Source organism: Macrobrachium nipponense, chromosome 29 (genome assembly GCF_015104395.2).
Source record: "Macrobrachium nipponense isolate FS-2020 chromosome 29, ASM1510439v2, whole genome shotgun sequence".
Lineage (NCBI taxonomy): Eukaryota > Metazoa > Arthropoda > Malacostraca > Decapoda > Palaemonidae > Macrobrachium > Macrobrachium nipponense.
Window position 1 is genome coordinate 55,297,903 of NC_061092.1, and position 20,170 is coordinate 55,318,072.

Sequence of the window (20,170 nt, forward strand, 5' to 3'; positions counted from 1 at the left end):
ATTTTTCTAATTTCTAGCATTTCCCATAATTTTGGTCAGCGTCATAAAAACGTATGCCTCGCTTTAGAAAGTATCTAAATGACACTTTGTATTCATTTCGGGAACACTGTTTGAGGCTTGTATCATATTCATAACATGCACAAAGTCCATTCTATTTAAAAGGAGAAAATAAAGATTAAAGAGAGACTGTCTTCGTAAGTACCTTTAATGATAGATGAGAACAACCACTGGGTTGTTGTAGTTTAGTAGGCGTCTCAGGGGTTTTTGGGGGCGGGGGATTCGATGGTTGGTCGGGACATTCCTCCGCTCCGGGGTTGACATGCACGGACGCCGCCGCTTCCCCTTATGATCACAAGTTCAGAACCGGTTGAATCTCAATTGAAGCCGGAGACAAAGCGTCGCAGATGACACGCTCTTCATCAATTGCATTGGGTTATATTTCGTGAGTCGCGACTTCTGCTGAAGGGGAACCCTTAAGGTAAGCATTGCGTTTATTTAGTTAGGCTTCTCGGTAACGACATAGGTAGCTACTTATTGGTTTTGGAAGTGTTTCCTTACAGTCACTGATCCTATGTAGTATCCCCTCACGGCTTCCAACACCTCGTGACTCGGGTGCCTTGGTTAAATTTCGCCACTTGTTAGGTATTAGTGCTGCATTAAAAAAGGCCGTTCAGGTGGAAGGTTGACCAAGAAGGGAAATTAGTTTCATTTTGTACATGCAATAATGCTGAAAGGCAGACGGCGTGGCCTTGTGAAACCCTGACAGAATGGTAGGCTACGCGGTAGTGCCTTAGGCAAGCAGATTCTGCACTAGACTAAAACTTCATCCGGTAAAACTCCATAATGCTCCGTCCAGGTTCCTCCCCGACGCCACTTCGAGTTTAATGTGGCAAAGAAGTATTTAACCATATGTAATGATAGCATAGCCTAATAGATGTCAAAATGTTTGTAGCAAAGATGCCTATAATGTTGCTACCCAGACCAGCAAATGTGAACTAGATTAATTAATTATTAAAACCTAGCGGCCAAAAGTTGATAACTGTAACATAGGGCAAACAACCGCAGACGATCCATCTTCATAGCGGTGGCCAGGCCTTATTCTCTCGATATTTAATTGGTGAAACAAGAGTACAATTACAACTTTAAGCATACCATTCAAAAGATTGAAGTGTTGTCAACGTAATGTGATATATGAAAACCCCATACAAACTAAAATAAGCATGTGAGCTCTTCATAAAGTACCTATGTTTTCAAGGCAGTTTTTTAAATTAATATTGCGGCAATCGTGTGCTGGCCGTTCTAACCACAGACAATCCACCATCTTTCCCAGCCTTCCCAGCACTCATTTGAACAACGTTAGCGTATACTATATGTAACATTTATTGATCTTACTCAAGGTTGCAGTTTACCTTATGCCGTTCAACTCTATCCTACGGTAAGGGTGACCCCCAGTGGGAACCGTGGTTTTGGGTGGGGAAAAATCACTTTGGGGGAAGGGTTTGCCGTGTTATTGTGGTATTTCCCATTATTTATGACATTGAAACTCTAAATACAATCTAAAATAAGAGATAAAAATACCTATGGAGCCGTTTCACATCCAAATCTCATCTACTACTACTACCATTATATGACACCGAATCCTACTACGCAATGCATGCGTCAGTTGCAAGGGAGCTTTTGTTCTAAACGCAGACTTCTTGATTAGGAAAAGAATGGGGGTGTACGGGAGGGGTACATGTAGCTAATCACGTTGCAGTATGACCCCTACATTGCTATAGGACCGAGTGAAGGTTTTTTTTTTTTTTTTTTTTTTTGGTGGGTGGTTTGGTTGTATTCATACATTGAGTTATTGGTTGTATTCATACATTGAGTTACAAAATTCATTTTCCTAACTTGGTTTGTAATCATGTTATATGAATTAGTGTTCATTCCTATTTCCTATATCATAGTATTTCTATAATATTTGTTTTGGCATGTTCTCGCCTAATGATTTTGCCATAAATACCTTGAAATATTAAGTTATAATTGAGGACAGACACCTGAAAATGCCTGTGTGTTGGGACTAGAAGTGGGTTTTTTTTGGATGATTCAATCCCTACCTTCCTGTCAGTTACGTGAAATTGCAAATTGCTTGGGATATTTCATTAAAGATTTATACACAACTCACTCTCTTCCCTTTCCAGTATTCATGTCTGACTGTTTGCGTTTCATCATTAAGAATACATTTCATTCCCATAACAATTTCTTTGTTAAAATGTGACCTTATTGGAACATCTACTTATACTTATTCCATTATATCCTTTGACAGACCTTTTAATTTACACCTTTTTCTCCCTTCTCTTTCCATTATCCACCACTGTCTATTTACGCTCATAATTTTACAATCGGTATTTCTACAGAAGCAATCCACGGTGGCCTAGACTGTGGCAATTGACGTTTTCCTATGTTATTTTACCTGCAGAACAAGATTTGAAAGTAATAATTATTTGGACGACTGTAACTAAGCAGTAATTTACCTTTGAAGACTACATGATGGTACCAATGGGTCGATGTATGAATTCAAAGTGTGTAAGTTAAAGTTTAGTTCTTGTGGAACAAAAAAAATATATTCCCTTCAACTCTTGTAAAGCAATTAAAATAACATAGGAAAACTTCAACTGCCAAAGTCTAGATCGCCGTGGAATAGTTCTATAGATCGATCTACCAAGTGTTTGGTGAAATGTAAACACAGCCGCCATGTTTGACTTCCGCAACCACGGCGGAGCCATATGTTTACTAAGGGGAAGGGGGTTACTTGGGGGCATAAGAGGTACGAGTTGGCTAAGTGACGATGGGTCATTGGTTAGTGGATATGGCAAATAACTATAACTAACCCACAAAGTCTAACACTTCTAACTGAAAATTAGTAAACTACAATTATTATAACTATAGGGGAATATAGTTGGGAACTTTACCTTTAAAGGGGCAGATGGTACAATTCAGATATGCACTTAAGCATGCCGAATCTTGTCCTCGTCTCCAATTCTTGAAAGTCTGCCCATCTTGAATAGATTTTCAGCCAAATACCAAAGGAATCACGAACACAAATAGGTTGGTTTCCCTTTATATTACAATGTCCATATATTTTAACAGAATTTTTAACACTATAACTGGTGAAACACTGTCACTTTGAGAGCATGGTATGGGGGTGTTAACACTGTGAATACTTCTTGCTAAATGATTTTAAAACTCAAATTACGCAAACTGTTGAATGTAGGTATCGGCAGCGCATTGGTGACAAGGCTTCTGATTGGTCAGAAGAATTGTGGGTGGGTACATTGAGGGGGATGATTTCGCATTTATGTGGAAACTAACATCGTATTTTTAGAAAAGGGGGAAAAAATGTGCAATAATGAGTAACAAAATCGTGAACAGGATATTGTAATGAACGATCAGTACAAGAAATCAGAGAGGCCAGCTGAAGAGACAATGCGAACTCTGTAAAATCGTAGAACTTAGTGTCTTTTATTTCTATGAAACCTAAGGTATTGTCCATATTAATAAAGGAAATAACCTAGTAGGACATATTACCTATCCGGGGGGGCAGAGCCCACCCGTAACATCCCTCTCCCCCCCCATAACCCCCCCCCCCGTAAAGGAAAGACAAACCTTGAAGGTAGATAAGATAATATATAACCAAACCTAACTTCACCAACGAACCTAACCTAGTCCTAGTAGAACATATTACCTGACAAGGGGGGCTCCTGCCGCCCCCCCGTACCCTCCACCTTAAAGGAAGACAAACTGAAGGATAGGCCAAAACATATAGGTTACCATACTAACCTAACCTAACAGAACATATTACCTGACCGGGGGGAGGAAGACAAACTTGAAGGTAGACTAAGATATAACCAACCTAACCTAACCGAACATATTACCTGGCAGGGAAGGCCCTCCCCCCCCTTAAAAGAACACAAACTTGAAGGTAGACTAAGATATAACCAACCTAACTTCACCAACTTAACCTAACCTAACTTAGTAGAACGTGTTACCTGAGCAGGGGCAGAGCCCCCCACCCTTACCCCCCCTTCAAGAAAGACAGACTTGAAGGGAAGACCAACATATAGGTTAACACACTAACCTAACCAACATAACCTAGTTGAATATATAATCTGCCCGGGGGCGGCGGAGCCCCCCCCATAACACCCCCCCCCACACACCCCCACCATAAGGGAAGACAAACTTAATGGTAGCCTAAGATATAACTAATGAAAATGTTCTAATAATTAGTCAAATTTTAGCCAAAAAGTTTTTATGGGTGAGAAAAGATTGTAAAATTATGAACATAAATAGACGGAGTTAGATAATGGAAAGAAAGGGAGGAAAAAGTGTAAATTGAAATGTCTGTTAAAGGATATAATGGAATATATATAAGTAGATGTTCCAATAAGGTTAAATTTTAACAAAGAAATTGTTATGGGTATGAAATTTATTCTTAATGATGAAACGCAAACAGTCAGACGTGAATACTGGAAAGGGAAGGGAGTGAGATGTGTATAAATCTTTAATGAAATAGCCCAAGCAACTTAAAATTTCACGTAACCGACAGGAAGGTAGGTATCGAATCTTCCTAACACCCACTTCTAGTCCAAGCACATAGGCATTTTCAGGTGTCTATCCTCAATTATAACTTAATATTTCAAGGTATTTATGGCAAAATTATTAGGTGAGGACAAAACAAAACAAATAGAAATACTATGATAAAGGAAACAGGAATAAACACTAATATTCATATAACATGATTAAAAAACAAATTAGGAAAATGAAATTATGTAACTCAATGTATGAATACCCCCCAGTTCTTCACTCGATCCTATAGCAATGTAGGGGTCATACTGCAATGTGATTGGCTAAATACATGTACCCCTCCCGTACACCGCCTTTTTTTTTTCCTCAGAAGTCTGCTTTTAGAACAAAAGCTCCCTTACAACTAGCGCATGCATAGTAGGATTCGGTGTTGTAATAGTAGTAGTAATAGATGGGATTTGGATGTGAAACGGCTCCATTATCTATGCTTTTGTTATCTCTTATTTTCGATTGTCTTTCGTGTTTTAAATGTCATAATGGGAAATACCACAATAACACGGCAAAACCTCCCCCCAAGTGGTTTCTCCCCACCCAAAACCCCGGTTCCCACTGGGGGTGCCCCTTATCGTAGGATAGAGTAGAACGGTATAATTCTCCCCAGTACTTTGTCCCCACCCAAAACTCCGGTTCCCAATGGGGGTCCCCTTTACCGTAGGATAGACTTTAAAGGTAAATTACAGTCGTCCGAATAAATATTACTTAAAATTCTTGTTCAGTAGGTGAAACTGCATAGAAAAACTGCAACTGCCATAGTCTGGGCCGCCGCGGATAGGTACCCTAGATCTTCCCAATCCTTTCTCACCCATGAAAATTTTTTGGATAAAATATTACTAATTATTAGAACATTTTCATTGGTTATATCTTAGGCTACCTTCAAGTATGTCTTCCTTTATGGGGGTAGGGGGCGGAGCCCCCTGGTCAGGTTATGTTCTACTAGGTGAGGTTGGTTAGGTTAGTATGGTAACCTATATGTTGGTCTTCCTTCAAGTTCTTTTCTTAAAGGGGGGGGGTACGCCCCCTGGTCAGGTAACACGTTCTACTAGGATGGGTCAAGTTAGGTTGGTTATATCTTAGTCTACCTTCAAGTTTGTCTTCCTTTACGGGGGGGTTAAGGGGGGTGGAGCCCTCCTGGTCATGTAATATGTTCTAGGTTAGGTTGGTTAGGTTAGTATGGTAACCTATATGTTGGTCTTCCTTCATGTTTGTCTTTCTTTGAGGGGGGTTACGGGGGCTCCGGGCCCCCGGTTAGGTAACACGTTCTACTAGGATAGGTTAGTTTAGGTTGGTTACGTTAGGTTGGATACGTTAGTATGGTAACCATATGATGTTGGTGTTCAAAATCGGTGTCCCTTCCACAACATTTTATTGCAATATTATTTCCTATAATAATAATACATAATATCTTAGGTTTCATGCCCCCCCCCCCCCTGAAAATATGACTTTATTTTGCACATGAAATCATCCCCCCTCAATTTCGACATGTACCTGCCCACAATTCTTCCGACCAATCAGAAGCCTTGTCACCAATGCGCTGCTGATATCCAGATTTTAACAGATTCCGTTTTTAAATCATTTAGCAAGAAGTATTCAGAGTTAACACCCCACCCTCTGCACACTCAAAGTTACTGTGTTTTCACCAGTATTAGTGTTAAAAATTCTGTTACGATATACGGACATCCTAATATATAATTTTGGGAGACTTATCTGTGTTCGTGATTAGTTTGGTATTTAGCTGGAAATCTGTTGAAGATTCAAGATGGGTAGACTTTCAAGAATCGGAGATGAGACGAGATTCGGCATACCTAAGTGCGTATCTGAATCGTACCATCTGCCCCTTAAAGGTAAAGTTCCAGAACTATAGGGTAAACAATCACGGACGATCTATTGTCATCATGCTGGCCAGGCCTTATTCACTCTATATTTAATTGGTGAAACAAGAATACAATTACAACTTTAAGCATACTATTCAAAAGATTGAAGTTTTGTCAACATAATGTGATATATGAAAGTCCCATACAAACTACAGTAAGCATGTGACACTCTTCGTAAAATATGATTTCAAGGTAGTTTTGAAATCCAATATGGCAGCAATCGTGAGGCTGGCCTGTCTAACCACGGACAATCCACCATCTTTCCCAGCCTTCCCAGCCCTCATTTGAACAATATTAGCGTATATATGTAACATTTATTGATGTTACTCAAGATTGCAGTTGTAATCAGCACAATAAAACAAGATTTTGTCGCCTATATTAGTGAAAGGATGAAACTTTTTTTTTTTTTTTCCCAGGGTCATGGTTTGAGCTGAATTCATTTTTACCTTGTAATCGGTGGTTTTATCTTTATGCCATCACAACTGAAAATCCAGTGCTTATTTGATTGTAATTATACACATTATGGTCTTAATTCACTCCACATTGCACTTGAACCACACCTGTTCCTGGTTCCTAAGTACTCACTCCGCAAACACAGTTATGAGCAACAGACGACGACAATGATTATGGGTGTAAAGCTTTATTCACGTAGTTGTTTACTTTACTCATTATTTAGTTTAACTTTACTTCCAAATGTTTATTAAATTCATCTAATATCTTTTTTGCAACCAAATTAACCCCGAAAAATTACAAATATTTTCAAGATAAACTTATGAGCAGACGACGTGAGGAAAAATGACTCATCATTGCCAATCGAGTGGAGCGTCACACATACGTTGATGCATTTACAAACTGTTTCCATGAATTCTAATTGTCATAGTAATGCAGTAATGAGAAAATTGCTGTAATATGTATATATACTACAAATAGATAAGCTAATTTCACTTATTTCCCCGGTTTTGTGGAAGTCTCATACCCAGTTTGGAGGGTAAACACATACCAATTGACAACACTGATAAACAGTGGAAGAGCGCAAAACGCCGCAAAGAATGCTGTAGTCCCCTACGATAAGTATGGTTAGAGGTCAGGTGTACGATTGTTGTGATGAAAGTGGCCCAGCGTCTATGGGTACAAGTGGTGTGCGAATTTAGCACAGGAAGTGGGAAGTTTATTGACACAAGCAAGTCCGCAAACATCGACAGGGCATCAATCTTCTAAATACTCAAGAGTTGTAAGTAAAAATTTCAAAATAGTTTTGGTGGTGTGGGCACTGCGTTGGCCAACCTTTTCATTACCCTCTGTTTAAATTTTAAAATATGACCTTAATTTCTAACTTTGGAGAAAGTACTTCCTTTGAAAGGAGAGTAGAGGTCTTTAGCTCCTTCTCTCATCAACAGCAACTCCTGACTGATGACCATCTCCAGAGTCAGGACGCTTTAAAAGTACTTTTTCGCAGGGTGGCCTAGCCGTGGTAGTCTGTGAGTTGGCCAGTCCACGCAGTGTTTTACCCTATTCCCCTATTGTTAGAACAATCGTGGTTTAGTTATTTTCAGTTAGGAGTGTTAGATTTTGTTGGGTAGTTCTCGTTATTTGCCATATCACTACCTAACCACCCAGTGTCACTTAGCCAACTTGTACCTCCTGTGCTCCCCCCAGTACCCCGCCTTCCCCTTAGTGAACATACGGCTTTTCTTGCTTTGCAAGAGTTGAAGGGAATATTTTTTCCTTTCACTGGAACTAAACTTTAATTTACCCTTGAACTCGATACGTCGACCTGTTGGTACTGTCATGTAGTTTTCAAAGGTAACTTACTGCTTAGTTACAGTTGTCCGAATAAATATTACTTTCAAATCTTGTACAGCAAGTAAAATAACATAGGAAAACGTCAATTGCCATAGTCTAGGCCACCGTGGAATGCTTCTGTAGAAATACCACCCGGTAGATGTCAAAATGTATGTAGCAGAGATGCCTTTAATGTTGCTACCTAGACCAGCAAATGTGAAAATTATAAAAACCTAGCAGCCAAAAGTTGTTAACTAACATGATGATCGGGAAATTAAAATGTAAGTAGATAGCTCGTTTCGTCGTCATTAGTAGCACTAGTTTATTGATGAACTTTGCTTAGCAACAACACACAGAAAAGAAATTGATTACCGCGAGGTCCGCAGCAAATTATATAGAAAATGGGACTTCATTCTTCATACTTATGTCCACAGTTCCTTTGTTTTAAATTAAGGGGAACTGAAAGCACTGAACGTAACGTGAATGTATATTTATATTTAGCAATGTATGTATATTGTACACATCAGCAAATCTTGATTGTATATCTATTGTTAGTAGGGTAAACAACTGCAGACGATCCATTGTCATCACGCTGGCCAGTCCTTATTCACTCAATATTTAATTGGTGAAACAAGAATACAATTACAACTTTAGCATGCCATTCAAAATATTGAAGTTTCGTCAACATAATATGATATATGAAAGCCCCATACAAACTAAAATAAGCATGTGAGCTCTTTATAAAATATGTTTTCAAGGCAGTTTTGAAATCCAATATGGCGGCAATCGTGTGGCTGGCAGTTCTAACCACAGACAATCCACCATCTTTCCCAGCCTTCCCAACACTCATTTGAACAATGTTAGCGAATATTTGTAACGTTTATTGATCTTACTCAAGATTGCAGTTGTAATCAGCACAATAAAAAATTTTGTTGCCTATATTAAGTGAAAGTATGAAACTTTTTATTCCCAGGGTCATGGTTTGAACTGAATTCATTTGTACCTTGTAATCGGTGGTTTTTATCCTTACAGCCATCACAACTGAAACTCCACATTGCACTTGAACCACGTTGCTGTTCCTGGTTCCTAAGCACTCACTCCGCAAACTCAGTTACGAGCAGCAGACGACTACACTCTTTATGAGGTGAATAACCTTTATTCCCTTAATTGTTTACTCATTATTTAGTTCAACTCCAAAATGTTCATGTCTATCATCCCTTTTTTGCAACTAAATTAACCCTGAAAAATTACAGATATTTCTGAAGTATGAGCAGACGACGGGGAAAAAGACTCACCGTTGCCAATCTAGTGGAGCATCACACGTATGCCGATGCATTTACAAACTGTTCCATGAATTCTAGTTGTCATAGTAATGCAGTAATGATAGAATTGCTGTAATATGTATATATACTACAAATAGATGAGCTATTTTCACTTATTTCCCCGGTTTTGTGTAAGTCTTATACCCAATTTGGAGGGTAAACGCATACCAATTGACAACTGATAAACAATTGAAGAGCGCAAAACGCCGCAAAGAATGCCGTAGTCCCTTGAATAAGTACGAATAAGTACTGGTTAGAGGTCAGGTTTATGATTGTTGTGATGAAAGTGCCCCAGCGTCTATGGGTACAAGTGGTGTGCGGATTTAGCACAGGAAATGGAAGTTTGTTGACACAAGCGACTCCGCAAACATCAAGATGGCGTCAGTCTTTTAAACTTTTTTAATCGTAAGTAAGAATTTCGTTTTGGGGTAGTGTGCACTGCGTTGGCCACACTTTTCATTAACCTCTGTTTAAATCCTAAAATATGGTCTTAATTTCTAACTTTGGAGAAATTACTTACTTCAAAAGGAGAGTAGAGGTCTTGAGCTCCTGTTATCAACATCAACTAGTCATGACTGATGACCATCTCTGGTGTTAGGACGAGTAGTACTCTTTTGGAGGGTGGCCAAAACCGCGGTAGTCGGTGAGTTGGCCAGTCCACTTGGTTGTTTACCCTGATGTGTATTTCCATTCCAGTTGCCCACCTTCCTCCACCCTCTTCCTCAATTTTCCCTCATTCCTCTATCCTGCCTTCCTTTACCCTCTTCCTTACTTCTTCACCTTCGTTCCTTCCACCCTTCTTCCTTAACTTGCCTTCCTTCTACCCTCTTACTTAACATTCCCGCCTTCCTCTACCCTCTTCCTCAATTATCCCACCTTCCTCCACCCTCTTCCTTGACATTCCTGCCTTCCTCCACTCCTCAAGTAGGATCTGATGTCGAAAGTGAAACCTAAACTTAGTCAACATTGATGGCTTTGTTCATTAGGTAATAAAGTAAATGTCTATTTCATAAGAATTATGGAAATAAGTTATGAACCAAGCTTTTGATAATGAAACTAATAATTATACGAATAAAAATGATCGAGTGCTAATTAGCAACTCTATGGTTCGAGATAGTCAGTATTGCTGGGGTCGCACATTCAGGTATAACGACAGCACATACCCACGTATGTGGATCGTGGGTATCATCGCTGTGAAATGACCTTGAGCAGCTGGTAAACAGGACACGGGCTGACGGACACAGAGCCAGCACCGTAAATTGCGCCACAAATGTACGCGCAATGCAAGCAAGGTCGGACGCCTACCTGGAACTTACGCTGATAGAGTAACATTCTATGTTCGTCAACTTCAAGTCTGTATTGCCCACCGTTTTGTAGGGCTGTAGGGTACAAAATGGCCGGCCTGTAAACAGAGCAGACTGTAAAGTGATGGAACATGTATGAGAGAATGTAAAAACAATACATTTGAAAATCCAGGTTGTAAATTCACTTTGGTAGAATTCTGCATGTACTGTAAAATATTGTATATTTTCAACAAATATAAAAAAAGAATTAAGTCAGGCATTATAATATACATACCATTGGTAGTCCCAACATCTTGGGCTTCTTCTGATGGATTATGTGGGCTTGAAGTGGAATATGTTCAATATCCACTACTCCCTGTCAGTCGTTCGTCTGCTCACCCCTTGGCCACTCTTCTCAGCGGTGAGGCGTCCGAAGTGGCTCCTGAGGGATGTGAACCACATCCAGAGCTCGTTGCCAGTTACTGGTGGCCTAAATGATTTGCCCTTGTCATCAAAGGGCTTCCACACCTTGGCTTTGTCCTTGTAGGCAGCCATCCCCTTGTTGTATATGAATTTGGCCTCGTGCTCGAGCCACTCGCCCACCAGCCTCTCATTTTCGTTCGACAGTATTATACAGAGGTTCTTATTACGCCCCGGTTGTATGTCCTCTGTCTCGATCAAGGGAACATTATGTCCGTTGTCAATGGGGGTAGCTTCATGGAGTTTCCGTGTCGCTGTCATCACTTTGTATCTCATCCAACTCTTGTAGGTGGAAGATGACATTTCCCTTGACCTGAGTGTCTGCAGGAGTGGCTGTAGGAGTCTTCTCTGGGCCGAAAGAAGGTCCTGCAAGAATATGTGACTTTGATGGTCCCTTCCTTGGTCGTTTTGTGAGGTTCGGCATCTTGAAGGGTGTTGTGGAGAGTACTAGGAGGAGACAGCTGGTCTCGGAGACGGAAACAACAGCTGACCTGAGGGCGCCGACCTAACCTTTTATACCACACTACAGCGTTGCCATGACGTACAGGGTTGTAAATGTGCAAATCGGTTTCCCCGTAGGCTACAGCGCAATTAGGAGGCCAACGTGTTTCGCGGCAGGAAGAAAACAGCGGCGGCGAACAATGCTGGTGACCCCAGCGCCTACCCCAATGCAGTCACTGTGGGTCCCACGTGCAATGCCTGGAGCTACGTCAGGTGACATTTGGCATGACCGCCCATGAATTGTTTTGAACATTTCAAAACTGGAGTGGGCTACGGCGCTTAGCGCCCAGATGACCCGTCACCGTACATCCACGATTTTACATATGTTTTACGAACCATTTGTGGTTTACCAACGTAAGCTGTTGTCAACTACCAATTTCCACACGTGTGGGTGTGAGTGCTTTGATACGTGAATGTGTGACCTCAGCATAGCACTCGAGTTGGAGGGCCTGGACCGGTGCTTCTGATTGGTTAACTAGGGAAGGCAACTGACTTCACACCTAAGGAAGCCACAACCAACTAACAATCTACTCTGATAAGTGATACTTATTTCCAAAGCAGGAATTCTTTACGATTTTGTTGGATGGGTATGCTATGAGGGTCTCGAAGTCGAATTAATGAATAGAATATCAAATATAAATACAAGAGTAATTATACTTCCAGAGTTAATTGCAACAAGATCAGGCCCCTGTAGCTTTCACATAAGTTGGTCAATTATAAACCACCCCCTTCCCAGGCATGTTTGGTTGATCAGCGCATGGTAATTCCATGTTCACACTGTGTGAAACTTGTGAATTGTTAGTTTTTACAAGTTGGATTGATTGCCCCATATTTTATATCTTAATTTTAAATGGTTAATGGAACAATGATGTGGTCTTTAATGTTTTTTCCTTGGTAGATTTAAGAAGAAAATTCTTTAAAAGAAAATTGGCTGCTCAACACACTTCACTGTGTGAACAGTTTCATTGGATTTTATTGTATTAAGGAATACGTAAAATAGGTCAGCAGTATCTTTAAAATCAGAATAAAAATAAATCGAGAAATAAGCTGCCTACCTCTTGAGGTAGTCATTATTTTGCAAATGGTGAATACTTGACATTAATGATTGTGATATGAGGGAGAAGGGAGTATGGGAGGAAATGACACGGGACAGAGGTAGATGGAAGAGACTCATTAGAAACGGCGACCCCGAATAGGGATAAAGCTGGGAAGAAAAGAATGATTGCTGTTATTCCGTGAATTTAATAAACATTGTGATCGCACGTTTACACTTGATGTTGAAGCTGTGCTTAGCCTGGTTAAACATTAGCTTGCTTTTAATTTCTGAGCGAATTGTAGACATACAATTATGAAGTTACTTAATGCTCATACTTAGTCTTCAGTTACTATAGTACTAGACATGTTTCATTTTATATTTTTGATGTCTAAAATGGACATTAACTTTTCCATCAGTAGTATTGTTTAATGTACATGAAAAGAGGGTTAGTATTATTGCCTAACTCAATATTTTATTGATTTACGAGAGTTGTAGAATGTGCTTGGTATAACTTGGGACATCCGTCGTGTTTTTAATGCTTTTTCAGCTCAAAGGTTGATGAGTAGACAAAATATGATTACAAAGATAATAAGAGTTATCTCCGAAATATAGATTGGTTTGAGATTCGATTTGTTTGTAATAAGGATTACGTAAGAACTTCTATGTGGATATTTTAGAGTGAATGCTTTGCCAAAAATGGGATTTGTCACTTGGAGCTTCGAGAGGTCTTGCCCACCCAAGGATCTCGGGCCTCCTTCGTGGGATGTGACTCGTACTGCAGAGCCTGACTCGTGCCCCATACGAGCCACTTCAAGAGTAATCAGATGTGGATCTGACACTCAAAACTGACTTTCTGCTGGCCCTGGCATCAGCGAAGAGAGTAGGCGAACTCCATGGACTATCCTTCGACGTCAAACACACGAGGTTGGGGATCAGTTTCGCTACAATTTGTCCCGGAATTCATAGCGAAGACTCGGACTCCTTTGGTCCCTGATGCTAGGCTAAGAGTCTCTCCATCCCCTCCCTCAGTGACTTATTGATAATGACCCAGATGAGATGCTTCTCTGTCCAGTTTGAGCACTATGGCGCCAGCTGAAGAGGACTATATTTTTGGCCTGAGTGTCGATGACTCTTCATTAGCACCAGAGGTTCCAAGAAAGAGCTTTCCAAGAACACTGTCTCTTTCTGGCTTCGTGAGACGATCAGGAAGGCATATGTACTCTGCTGCAGGCGACGACACTGGTACCCTTCATCCGAGAGCTCACGAGGTCAGGGGCGTTGCCCCATCCTTTGTATTCCAGAAGAACTTGTCGGTTCAACAGGTTTTGAAGGCGGCGGTCTGGGCATGCCAGACTACCTTCCCCTCTCATTACCTTTGGGATTTTGCCCACAGGTTCTTGGACACTTTCCTTGGAACCATTGGTGGCTATTTAAGTTGTATAGCTTACCCAGCTCCTCTAACAGGACAGGTTAGCATCTGGTCTTGTACGGTATGATTGAGTATGAATGCAGTGACTGGCTCTTCTTTATCCCATTCATCCTACTCTTTTCCTTCGGGCAGAGAGTATGCAGTCCGTTACTTGCTGGACTGGACACAGATGCAGGTAAGAGACACCTTACCTTTCTATTCCATACTTAGTAATTGCAGCACTATCTGTCCCGTTTCCCTTGCAAGGTGGAAAAAAGGGGGATCATGACATAAGACAAACCCATTGCTTTGTTTTTGCATTATAGTCTCCAACGTATGGTTCTTCGCTTTCCCTTAAGTGCGAATTACTCTCGCTCTTTTAAGGAAAAACCCAAAAGACTGCCTCTGATCCCACAGTTCTATAACTCCGATCAAAGGTCAGGAGAAGAGCTCAGGTAGGCTGAACACGAGTCGGTTCACGAGCTCCTGCCACCAATCAGTGAGTCTTCTTATTGTGAAGGACTGATGGTTTGTATACCGTGTAGGAACGAATCAATTTTTGAATCAATTTTATTTTTCCCAACTATACAAACCTATGTCCTTTACACATACTGCCCACCTCAAGCCACCTTTATATCTGTTACCTGGGCCAAAAGCAAATTGATCTCTCAACCCTGGTCTTGGCATAACCAATGGCTGGACGGTAGTTAACTACTGTACTACCTTGTTTGAAAATTCAGTGGCTGCGTCCAGGCTTTGCCTTGAGTAAAGGACCTAGGTTTGTATAGTTAGGAAAAATACAATTTACTTTAAAAAATTGTAATATTAGCTTTGTATTTATTGAAATATATTTTGAATATTTAAATGTATTTGAGAAATGAACTATTTAATAGCCTACCAAATTCAAACAAAGTGTACAGTATTTCTTGTAAAGTATGCAGTAAGATTTATATTGGGCAAACATCAAAGAACTAAAGGTGAGATGCTCTTGGCACAAATACGCCATATTAAGAGGCTTCACAAATTGTAATGGCTTAGTACTGTGTACTTTGGATTTAAGGATATTCTCAAGCTCATATTCTTTCATGCTACACCAGAGACTTTGGCATTGTCAGGCAACTATTAGGAGGAGGACACTGAAATCAAACCAGTTGGTAGAGAGGAGAATGTATCCTTATTAGGCAACCCTTCTATGAGAGGGCTACTCTGACTACCAAACCTTGTTCGCCAACCTGGAACTGTGCCATAGCCATTGTACCGTTGCATTCCATGGCATTGGGTAAGAGTTCCCTTGCCTACGGGTACAATCAGGTATTCATCCTCATTTTCGTTCACTTCCTGTCTTCAAACAGTTTGTAGGAGTGGCTGATGAGAAAGCAATAGTTGCTTGGTGGATTATTTGGAAGTGCCTTTGTCTTTACACCTAATATTTTTCCTTCTGAATGCTACATTTCTAAATCTGTCCTGACTGTCCTCCCCCAGTTGTTGTGGCAGACTTGTTGGTTTCTTTTGCCTTTCAAGGCATAGCTAACTCAGGATTTTTGCTTGAAAGTTCTGATCTCCAGTGTCGTCATTATGGCAGTTCCTTGTCCATTGTTCACATTCTGGTACATTGCCAACTGTATGCTGCTATACAGCATAAACATGGGCTTGCTAGCAAGTCGAAAATGGAGCTGAATTGAAAGCCTGGTTAAATTTTTAATGAAACTATTTCATCTTAAAATTTAAAAGGTTTTACCAAGATTGGTAAAATTTAAAAGGTTTTACCAAGATTGGTATAGCTTTTAAATATGCTATGTATATATTTTAATCTTTTCATTAGTTTTATTTAATATACTACCTTTTTATCAAATACCCAACCGTTTTTATCGTAATTAATAACTTACTATAACCATTATCATCATTACCATCATCTCTATCCATAAACTTGTCAGGCCATCCACCAAGGTGTGCCAGTCCCATCTGGTAGCCTTTTATTTTTTTCATGGCATATGGTGACATTTATAATCATATATAATGTAAATAATACTTTTGTTGTTTATGGTATTGTTGCTTTTTGTTCTGTTGAGTTTTTTACATTGCTGTTGTTTTGAGTCTTTATATATTAGTTTTGATACTGATTTTGTTCATTTTAATTCTTTCAGGAGACGTTGACCTGAAACTTGGACCTGTTACTCATTACAGTAAGAAAAATTGCCAATTTAGTACTTGATGAAAAATTGCCATTCAGTACTTGATGAAAGTTTGTTGACCTCCAGACTTGTGCCTGTAACTCTGGATTATTTTAACTGTGACTTGTAAGTAGAAACAAGTCAAATGGTGAGCTTTGAATCCTTGGGTTTGATAGCCCTGATTTTATTTTTTTTTTTTTTTGTGCCAGGCATGGCTGTACATGTATACACTTGAGTCCGGACAGTCTTATTTGCCAGAAAAATTGGAGTGTAGTTTCCGTGAAGTTCTTTGTTTTAAATTTTTCAGTAAGTTCTACATTATTTACATAGTATTATTTGCTTTTTATCGTAATCCAGATATCAATGATGCTATACGTATGACTGAAAAGATTAGTATGTCTCGGTGGACAATTTTATTATGGCACAGGTAAAAATGGTAAAAGTAAAAATAATGGCACAAAGGAAACCAATATTGCACTAGTCAAGGGTATATACAGGGAAAAACTGGAATGCGCATGCAATGTATTTAATAAATCTGAACAAACAAATACCAAACCAGTAATGTAGGCATTACTTCAGGTTTTTTGCAGTTTCACTTCAGCTCTACCTGCAACTACTTTCTTTCCTTTTACTTTACCTCCGTTCATATTCTCTTTCTTCCATCTAACTGTCCACCCTCTCCTAGCAATTATTTCTTAGTGCAACACTGAGGGGTTTGCCTCCTGTAACACCTTTCAAACCTTATACTGTTTATTTCCATTTCAGCACTGAGTGGCCTTAGTTGCCCCAGTGCTTGGCATAATGGCAAAAATCTATATAAATCCAATAATCTTATTTGGGGGGAGGGGGAAGGGGTCATATGTTATATGTAACTAATGCAACAGTTAATTAATGTATATATTTTACTCTTAATTTACAGTATTTTGTCTCAATCTTCATTTTTAAAATTATTTTTTCTAAATTTTCTATTTGTTTTCAGGTTCCTCTGCAGGAATTCACTTCCATATCATCTGAGAGACTTGGTGAGTAGCTGAGTAAAATGTATTATGGTACATCATTCCTTCCCAACCAGGTAATGGTTTGAATCCCACAGGTTACGAAGCCATTATTTTTAAATATAAAAAGTGGTGATTCTTTGCACTTTTATCCCTACATTAAGGGGTCGGTTGCCAGATGCTCCTTCTCCGCTGCTTTCTATCAAAGGCATCATCTTCCACCAAAGTTCTTCTCTTCATATCTTCCCTCATTTGATCTCGCCATCTAATTGTCTATCTCTCTCTAACAGGTTTCCCCCAAGGCCGCTTCACTCTCCCCTCATCACCCATCCTCAAGACTTGTCCATACCATCTCAATCGTGACTTTATCATTTCTGTAATCTTTACTAAGCCTGCGTGCCCTCCTTATATCATTTTCCAATTTTTCAAGCCGTGATTTTCCTATAATCCACCTCATCATTCTCAACTTCCTGATTTCTTCTTATCAGTGTGTTATATATCTTTACTTTTAGCTTGATTGGCATTTTCTTATCACATACCACTCCAGCTACCTCTCTCCACTTCCCCATGCAGCTTTTATCTTACTGTCAACTTCAGCCTCACATCCTCCCTCTTGGGTAAAAGTAGATCCTAGTATTTAAACTTTCTGCCTGTTTTAGAATAGAACCTCTTCTTTCTTGTATTACTATTGTGTCTTTATCTTCCCTGCTGCTCGGCAAAACCTGTGTTTTATTTACATTCCCCTTCAAGCCATCCCTCTCTAAGGACTCCTGCCACTCTCCAACCCTTCTCTGTAGGGCCGCCTCATTTTCAGCAGTAATCAACAGATCATCAGCATACAACACCTCCCACAGATTTCCATTTCTGATCTCTTGACTCAACACATCCATGACCAGCACAGACAAATATAAAAAGTTGTTTATACACTCACAGAATCGTATAGACATAAATGATTGTGTGTACAGGGGAATGTGTGTTTTCAGTGCCCACCACATGACTAATTCCCCCAGATATGACATATATATAGTACCCTTTTTGTTGACGACCTGCTGATTTCCTTGCAGCATCAAGGATGGCAGTGGCTGAACGCCACCTTCAGCTCTGCATTGATAGTATAGTAAAGTGGGCTGAGGTTAATGGTTTTAGGTTTTCAGCCAGTAAAACAGTAACTATGCACTTTTATCGTATAAGGGGAATCCACCCTGATCCAGAGCTATTCATTCATAGGGAGAGAATTCCATGTGTTGGTGAAACAAGGTTTCTCTGTTTGATTTTTGATAGCAAGCTGACCTGGATTCCACATCTGAAATATATTAGGGCAAAATGCTTGAAAGCAATGAATTTGCTGAAAGTCCTGTCTCACACTTCGTGGGGTGCAGACTGAACTCAGATGTTGAGATTATATAAAGCCTTGGTCTTTTTAAAATTATGTGTGTGAAGTGTACATGAAGTGTACATTTCGGCGAACCCAAATAGCCTTAAAATGCTCAACTCAATTCATCATGGAGGAATACGGTTGTGTACAGGAGCATGTAAATCATCTCCCACCGATGTAGATGCTGATGAGGTGCCACTGGATCTTCATTACAAGCATCTGCTGGTTCGGAGCTGGTATAGATTCCAGAGGCTACCTAAGTCTTTACCAGCATTTGTATGAGAAATGAAAGGCATTGGCAGTTTTATGAAAATCTCCCCAAGCAACCTCATCCATTTGCTTTTAGAGTAAATTTTATTGTCTGTGAATTAAATATGCCAAGAAACGAGATTTTACCAGCAAAATATTCAGTTAGTCCCCCCTGGAACTTTTCCGAGGTATTTACCAAGACAGAATAGTCCAGTGAAGCCATGCGGTCATTATTTTTAGAACACTCTTTGCAACATGATAACTCCACTGCAGTTTTCATGGATGGCTCAAAGTCAGATGCTGGGGTTGGCTTTGGTGTAGCCTTCCCTGATGTAGAGAGAAGCGGCAGGTTATCATCTGTTGCATCGATTTTTACAGCAGAATTAAATGCACCAAAGAAAAGTTCAAGCTTGTGGGTCTATTTTTATTTTATTTTTAAATTTTATTTGCATTCCACCACGCCTGCACTATGTTTGGCTATGGGGTTGTTTAAGTGTAAAATTGATGTATGGAGTATGAATGGAATACCAATGAATATGAAGTAGCTGCTGTCGTATATATAAGCAGGTTAGGGGTAATTACATTTGCTTTGTCTATTACAATTAGAATCATAATTACTTCACCTGCTATCAAATTACAATTACAGTTGGCCTCCCGTATTCGCGTTCTCAGAATTCGCGGACTCACGGATTCACGGATTTTTCTCTGGATCAGATCTACCCATTATTTGCGTGGGATTCGCCTATTCGTGGGTTTTTCCAATGATAAATAATTACTAATTACTGTATTTTGATGTTATTTTCTTGATACAAAAATAATTTACTAATTTTCAAATATTAATATTGGTCAAGACTGTATTAGTAAGTTTAATAAGAATAAGTGATATCACATAATAACCGTAATAATTCTCTCTCTTACAGAGATGTGTTAGATAAATGATTTACTAATTTTCAAATATTAACATTAATGTCTAAAGAGCAATCAATTCATTAAAGAAAATACTGCAGCGAATTAGTAAGATTTTAGTTTATAAATTTAACAAATTTTGTAAGAATGAAGGAAATCCCAGTC

At 39.6% G+C, this 20,170-nt stretch overlaps 1 long non-coding RNA gene across 1 annotated transcript; it reads left to right on the forward strand.

Moving 5' to 3' along the window:
- Positions 1-291: 291 nt before the first annotated feature.
- On the forward strand, positions 292-17,599 carry LOC135205970 (uncharacterized). Its single transcript, XR_010312653.1, has 4 exons — positions 292-478; positions 9,312-9,423; positions 16,454-16,606; positions 17,460-17,599. It is a non-coding gene; the product is annotated as an uncharacterized LOC135205970 (long non-coding RNA).
- Positions 17,600-20,170: the final 2,571 nt, after the last annotated feature.